This window comes from Leptinotarsa decemlineata, unplaced genomic scaffold (genome assembly GCF_025532065.1).
Source record: "Leptinotarsa decemlineata unplaced genomic scaffold, Ldec_3_MD MMD2_P_RNA_scaffold_2, whole genome shotgun sequence".
Classification (NCBI taxonomy): Eukaryota; Metazoa; Arthropoda; class Insecta; order Coleoptera; family Chrysomelidae; genus Leptinotarsa; species Leptinotarsa decemlineata.
In genome coordinates, this window is record NW_027412529.1 from 11,941,483 (window position 1) to 11,948,453 (window position 6,971).

Here is a 6,971-nt window from a genome sequence, read left to right on the forward strand (position 1 = left end):
CGATTTTTATATTTAAATGGGGGTTATGAAACGATACAGATTCACTAAATTGCCTTCAAATGAAATTGGTAGAAAATTGGTCAATTTCCTCATTAATAAATAACACAGGTTTGCAAAAAAACTTTTTAAAAAATTGTTTTGATTTCGTTAACTGACCTTTATGTAGTTTTTTGCGCTGATTTCAAAAATGACATTTGTTTTTATCTATCACGTGAGGTTTGCCTACGGAATAAGTATGGAATAATTGAAAAAGTACAAAAAACGAAGAATTGCGGATTTATTTTTATTTCAACATGAAGTAAAAGCAAAAAAAAAATAATGCTACATAGCTGAACTGAGCATAATAGTGATACACAAATGTTTGCGAAGTGATTATAAGTCTTTGTAAAAACGTGATATTTTTCCGTCAAAGCTTGTTTTGGTACTTTTTTGGCTGTGTTCTTGTGAATTTTCCCTTTTTTACATCCAACAGTAGTCTGTCATCATGTTAACATTCCACCGACCTTGGTATCTGCGTTCCATTCCTTTCATGTCTTGATGGAACTGTTCTCCTTATTTCTCTCTTACAGCCCCTAGATTTTCGGGAAAGTAGTCCAGATGTGAGTGAAGGAAATGAACTTTGACACTCACGTTGCAGCTCAACATTTTGTAGTTTAGTATCAATTCAGCAACCAAAGTTTTGTAGTTTGGGTCTTTTTTGTTTCCAAGAAAGCCTGTTATAACAAGTTTAAATGAATTCCAGGCATTTTTTTCTTTAATTTCCATTTTAGTTACAAAGCTTTCATCTTTTAAAAGTTTTCTTATGTCAGGCCCAACGAAGACTCCTTCTTTTAGGTTAGCATCGGATAGACCAGGAAACTTTTCAGAAAGATACTTGAAACAATCTCCTTCTTTGTCTAATGCTTTCACAAACTGTTTCATTAGCCCCAATTTTATATGAAGTGGTGGTAGTAAGATTTTTTAGGATCCACTAAACTTTGTTTTTCAACATTTTTAGCTCCAGGAATAAGACCCTTTCTTATTGACCACACCTGCTTGACATAGTGTTGTTTCCTGTCACGGCTATCCCATTCACTTAGGAAACATGGAAACTTAGTGTAACCACTTTGTGGACCTAGTAACATTGAAATAACTCTCAAGTCTCCACAAATGGTTCACTTATGAGCAGAGTAGCTGAGCTTATTGAGAACTAATTCAATATTTTCGTAGCATTCTTTCAAATGGACTGAGTGTCCAACAGGCACAGAAGTGAAGAAGTACAGCTTTCAAACTTTTTTTGATGAATCGATGAAAAGTGTTCATTTTTCTGGTTCATACGTTATCTTGAACATTTCCATGACGCCGGGTATATTGTTGCAGAAAACTAGGTCACCCTCTTGTGTAAAAAAAGGGACAAATTTCTTTTCTCTTAATCGGTACGGTTAGCCGGGGGCTAACATATGTCTTTCTTTAAGTTCAGACTCTAAAACTTCTGCTGAGTGTTTTAGGAGGCTCAGATCTTGTACTAAATAGTTTTTTATTGAAATGTATAGATTAAAACAGTATTTTATTTTAGATATACACTCACATTGTGTAGTAACTTGTTCATCATAAAAGCTCCATAATCCAGACTCAATTTACCGCTTATATAGGCTATCTAATACAGAAACATCGAACCCATACCGAACCTAAAAACCCATTCAATAAGAAAATTTCAGGTGAATTTTTATTATTCTCCGTAATCTGTACACAAAATACTATTAAAATCACTTGTTAAATATCCTACAATGTTTTCATCGCAGACCTGTGTGATCAGATCGCGAAAAGATACTGGGAATATAGATCCATGACGCTATTTAACACCATTTCCCAATCCTCCACCCACTTTTTCATTGAAATTATCGATGAAAAACTGCTGCTTCTCCTCAAGTATGCACATTTTATGACAGATGGAGACTATATAAGCAGGGTTTCGTATCGATTTCTTTATTGATACGAGGATAGAGGATAGAGGATTGGTCAATTTCCTCATCCATTCGAATTGCACTCACCTGGCTATCAGCATCGCAGTCTTGGAACGAAATTGTATGATATTGCATACTTACATAATCCCAACAATCTTGTGCAGATAGACAAATAGTAGATCAGGAACTTACAGAAAAAGTTTGGAATCGCTTAAAATCAAAAGACGCTTCTATTGGAGATAAAGGAGCTGAGTAGGAGATTTGAGCCGGTTCTAAGCCTCCCCCCACCACTATGACGTATTAATTGCTTTTTTATTGGTTGTTGTTTGGTGAAGTCAATGTGATGTGACCTTGAAGGGTGTGGTGTATGGATCGTTCAGAAATTTTTTCCCGGTTCTAATACTCCCCCCACCAATATGACGTGTTATTTGCTTTTTTTTTGTTGTGCAGTGAAGTCAAGGCGTTGTGACCTTGAAGTGTCTGGTGCATGGATCGTTCAGATTTTTTTTTCATATGAGATTTTGTGTGTGTATGTGTGTGTGTGTGTGTGTTAGAGAATGCACGGTACAGGGTTTCATCATGTGCTTGTTTGTCTATGTACAAACATACGTCTGCATACTTCGAAGATCCTCCAAGTAATGAATGCTCCATCGGTGTGAGGGCACTAAGTTAGTAGTGGAGTGACGTCACAGCAATAACCGTTCAACGGCTAGAGAGCGACATGTTCACTCCACGACGTGTGGCAGAGTAATGCGTATTCATCAGTCTGCTCTCACCTCCCTCGATGTAGTGAAGGATGTGACGTAACGCCCCAGACTCGCCATCAATGGTGACACGCAGGCGGGCGAGGACTGTGCTAACGTCTGTCCTCTCCGAGAGCGCAACGACAATTGCTTGTTCGGCTATCGCTCTCGAAGCAGTGAATGATGTGACGTAACGCATCACCCTACCCTCGCTATTGATGGTGACACGCAGGCGGGCGAGGACTGTGCAAACGTCTGCCCTCTCCGAGAGCGCAACGATCACTGCTTGCTCGTGCCGGCAACTCGCATCAAATTGGGAGATGGGCTTGGCTGTGACGTCAGGCATCTCTAGTGGATGCATCGATGTGTCCTTACCTACCCTCACTCTCTACGGTGATGCGCAGGCGACGTGGATTATGGTATTTAAGAAGCGGGCGAGTGTTGGTTATGTCAGTTTCCATCGAGTGAGTTAGTGAGAACATATCATAGAAAATGTATTCTTGTGAATGTGGTAAATCTTTTACCCGTAGTGACAACCTTCGTCGTCATCAGCTCCAGAGTTGCCAAGGAGGGCCATCAGTGAAACGAGTGAGATTAGATGACGCTGCAGCACCTATGTACACATGTAATTGTTGTAATGTGATGATTCCATTGACTCAAGTGAATTCTCACAATAGAACTCTACAACATAAGAATAATACATGTGTTCAATTCAGTGATGGTGTTCAAATTATAAAGAGCGCCTTCAAACGTCGGATTGCGACATACAGGGTGCAGAGTTCCATTGTTTCCACCGATTACATGTTATTCTTTAATGAAATCAGGCAGAAAGTTATAGAATTATTGGAATCGGCCATCAGGGTTCACAAAATCATCAAAGTGAATATGGAAGTATTTGGGAGTTATATTCTACAAACACAAGACCTGAAGGAAACCAAATCATTTAATTCACAGAATAGAACAGTTGATCAATCTACTGATTTGAATTCCTTATTTGATGGATTTCGAAATGGGATTATCGCTCAAACTACAGAATTCCAGGAACGTGATTCAGGTAAACATTTCTACCAAGTTTTAATTGGATGGATTAGTAATATTGTTCTGTATTTAAGGTTGGACTTGTGAAAAAATCATGTTTCTGGAGTTGAACATTAATAAATACAGCCCGCTCAGTGGATGTTCATATGTGAAGCTGCCTGAATGTATCGAGCGTAGGAAGGCCGTGGTTAATGTCCGTAATGAAGATCAGCATTGTTTTGCATGGGCTATTACTTCAGCACTACATCCTGCAATCGATAGAACATCAGAAGTTTCATCGTATCCACATTTCAGTACAGTCATAGATGTAACAGGTATGAATTTTCCGGTAAAGTTGAAAGATATTGTGAAATTTGAAGACAAGAATGATATTTCAGTTAATGTGTACGGTTTAGAAAGTAAATTCGAGAAGGGTAAAATAATGTATGAAATAATTGGACCATTACGTTACTCTCAGAGAAGACTTAGAAGACATGTCAATTTGTTACTTATCACAGATGATTTCGGTAATAATCATTATTGTTGGATTAAAGATCTTTCAAGATTAGTTTCAAGCCAATTATCGGCTCATGAACATAAGAAATATTTTTGTGATGGCTGTTTATTATATTTTTCTAATGAACAATTACTATTACGTCATAAGATAAATGATTGTAATCACTTGAGTACTACAACACCATCAACCAATTTCAAAGTCAATAAATATGGGAAAACGGTACCTGAAAATATACTAACTTTTGAAAACTTTGAGAAACAAATGAAGGTACCATTTGTAGTGTATGCCGATTTTGAATCAGTACTGAAGCCGATTCAAACCACTAAACCAAATCCTGAATACTCGTATTCGATCAAGACATTCAAACATGAGCCTTATTCATTTGCTTATTTGATTAAATGTTCATACAATGATGATTTATCAAAATTTGTTTCGTATAGGGGTATGGATGCAGCCCAGAAATTCGTTAGCAAAATCGAAGATGATTTGAAAAATATTTATGAAAATCATCTCAGGTTTCCTATTCCTATGGATGTACAAACTCCTGAGGAAGAGGAACAGTTTGCTTCTGCCACAAATTGTGGCATTTGTTCCAAACAATTTAATGATGGCGAAGTCAAAGTGAGGGATCATTGTCACCTCACAGGAAAAAAAAGGTCCCCTGCTGCTCATTCATCTTGTAATTTGAATTTTAAATTGCCAAATTTCATTCCTATAATTTTTCACAATCTCAGTGGATATGATTGTCATTTATTCATAAAGGAATTGTATAAAAACAAAGATAAAGTGGATGTCATCCCACAAACTAATGAGAAATATATATCTTTCACAAAACATCTCTTTACACACTCCTATACGGATAAAGATGGTAGGGTGAAGAAGAATTATTTGAAAATGAGATTCATTGATAGTTTCAGATTCATGCCTAGTTCTTTGGAGAATTTAGGTGCAAATTTAACATCTGATCAGTGTATCGAGATGCGCAAACATTTCCCACAAATTGAAAATTTCAATTTGATGAGAAAGAAAGGTGTATTTCCCTATAGTTTTGTTGATGACATCGAAAAACTGAATCATCCAAGACTTCCAACCAAAAATCAATTTTATGATAAACTCAATTGTGAACATGTATCAGATAATGATTATGGGAGAGCTCAACTTGTTTGGAATTTATTCGAATGTCAGGATTTGGGTGAATACTCTGATTTATATTTAAAGTCAGATGTGTTACTATTATGTGACATTTTTGAAAACTTTAGAAATATATCTGTTGATAAATATAAATTGGATCCGGCACAATACTTCACTGCACCCGGATTATCGTGGGATGCCATGTTGAAATATACTAATATTGAATTGGAATTACTAACTGATATTGATATGGTTCACTTCTTTCAAAAAGGTATTCGTGGTGGAATAAGTCAATGTAGTGAAAGGAAACATAAAGCAAACAATAAATTTTTACCGGATTATAATCCAAATGAACCATCTTCATTCATTTCATATTTGGATGCAACAAATCTATATGGTCATAGCATGTCGCAACCATTACCAACAGGTGAATTTTCATGGTTAGCACCTCATGAAATTCTCAATCTTGATATAATGAATGTGGATATTGATAGTCCTTATGGATATGTATTGGAAGTGGATATACATTATCCCCAAGAACTTCATGATAAACATTCCGATTTACCATTCTTAGTTGAACGTTTGATACCTCCATATGCAAAATCGAAAGTTCCCAAATTAATTCCAAATTTAAACGACAAAAGAAAATATATTGTTCACTATAGAAACTTACAGCAAGCTGTCAATCATGGTTTGATAGTGATGAACACACATAGAGTATTGAGGTTTAAGCAATCATGTTGGATGAAGCCTTATATAGATTTGAATACTGAAATGCGTAATAGGTCTAATAACAAATCTGAAAAAGATTTCTACAAACTAATGAATAATGCAGTCTATGGAAAAACAATGGAAAACGTAGACAATAGAATTGATGTTAGACTCATTACACATTGGGAAAATATAAAAAGAACTATAGGTGCTAGTTGTCTCATATCTCGACCAAATTTTAAAAAATGCTCTATTTTTACAGAAAATTTTGTTGCCATTCAATTGGCTAGAGTAAAAGTTCATTATGATAAACCACTATATTTAGGATTTTCCATTCTAGAATTATCTAAAACAGTTATGTATGATTTTTTCTATGGATGTATCAAACAACAGTTTGGAGAAGATGCGTCCTTACTCTACACTGATACCGACTCCCTTATTCTCAAAGTAAATACAGACAATTTCTATGAATTTATCAAAAATAATATAAATAAGTTCGATACATCTAATTATAAAATAGGAAACCAATTCAATATTCCAGTGACAAAGTCAGTTCTGGGTAATTTCAAAGATGAATTCCCAAATGATCCAATAATCAGCTTTTACGGTACAGGTGCTAAAGCGTATTACGTGAAATCTGTTGATGGTGAACTGAAGAAGGCCAAAGGTGTGAAACGATCTGTTATAAAGAATGAATTGACATGTGAAGACTATGAAAAAATCATTGAAGAGGGAGGTATGATATTCAGGAAGATGAACTCGTTCAGAAGCGTATTGCATGATATTTACACTGAATTGAAAAATAAAGTCGCTTTATCGTATCATGACGACAAGAGATTCATCATTCCGAATACCACTCGAACTCTTCCATGGGGTCATAGCGATATAGAATTTTATCGAAATGATCCT

At 35.8% G+C, this 6,971-nt stretch overlaps 2 protein-coding genes and 1 long non-coding RNA gene across 5 annotated transcripts in view; 2 read left to right on the forward strand and 1 right to left on the reverse strand.

Annotated features, from left to right (window-relative positions):
- The window catches only part of LOC111511424 (calmodulin-A), a 181,027-nt gene that overhangs the window by 80,882 nt on the left and 93,174 nt on the right, over positions 1–6,971 (forward strand). The gene's annotated exons all lie outside the window — the stretch shown is intronic.
- LOC111512220 (troponin C) overlaps positions 1–6,971 on the reverse strand; it is a 90,477-nt gene that overhangs the window by 52,478 nt on the left and 31,028 nt on the right. The window lies entirely within an intron of this gene.
- LOC141485900 (uncharacterized) lies at positions 2,201–5,903 on the forward strand. The gene is made up of 2 exons (XR_012467521.1): positions 2,201–3,740; positions 3,799–5,903. It is a non-coding gene; the product is annotated as an uncharacterized lncRNA (long non-coding RNA).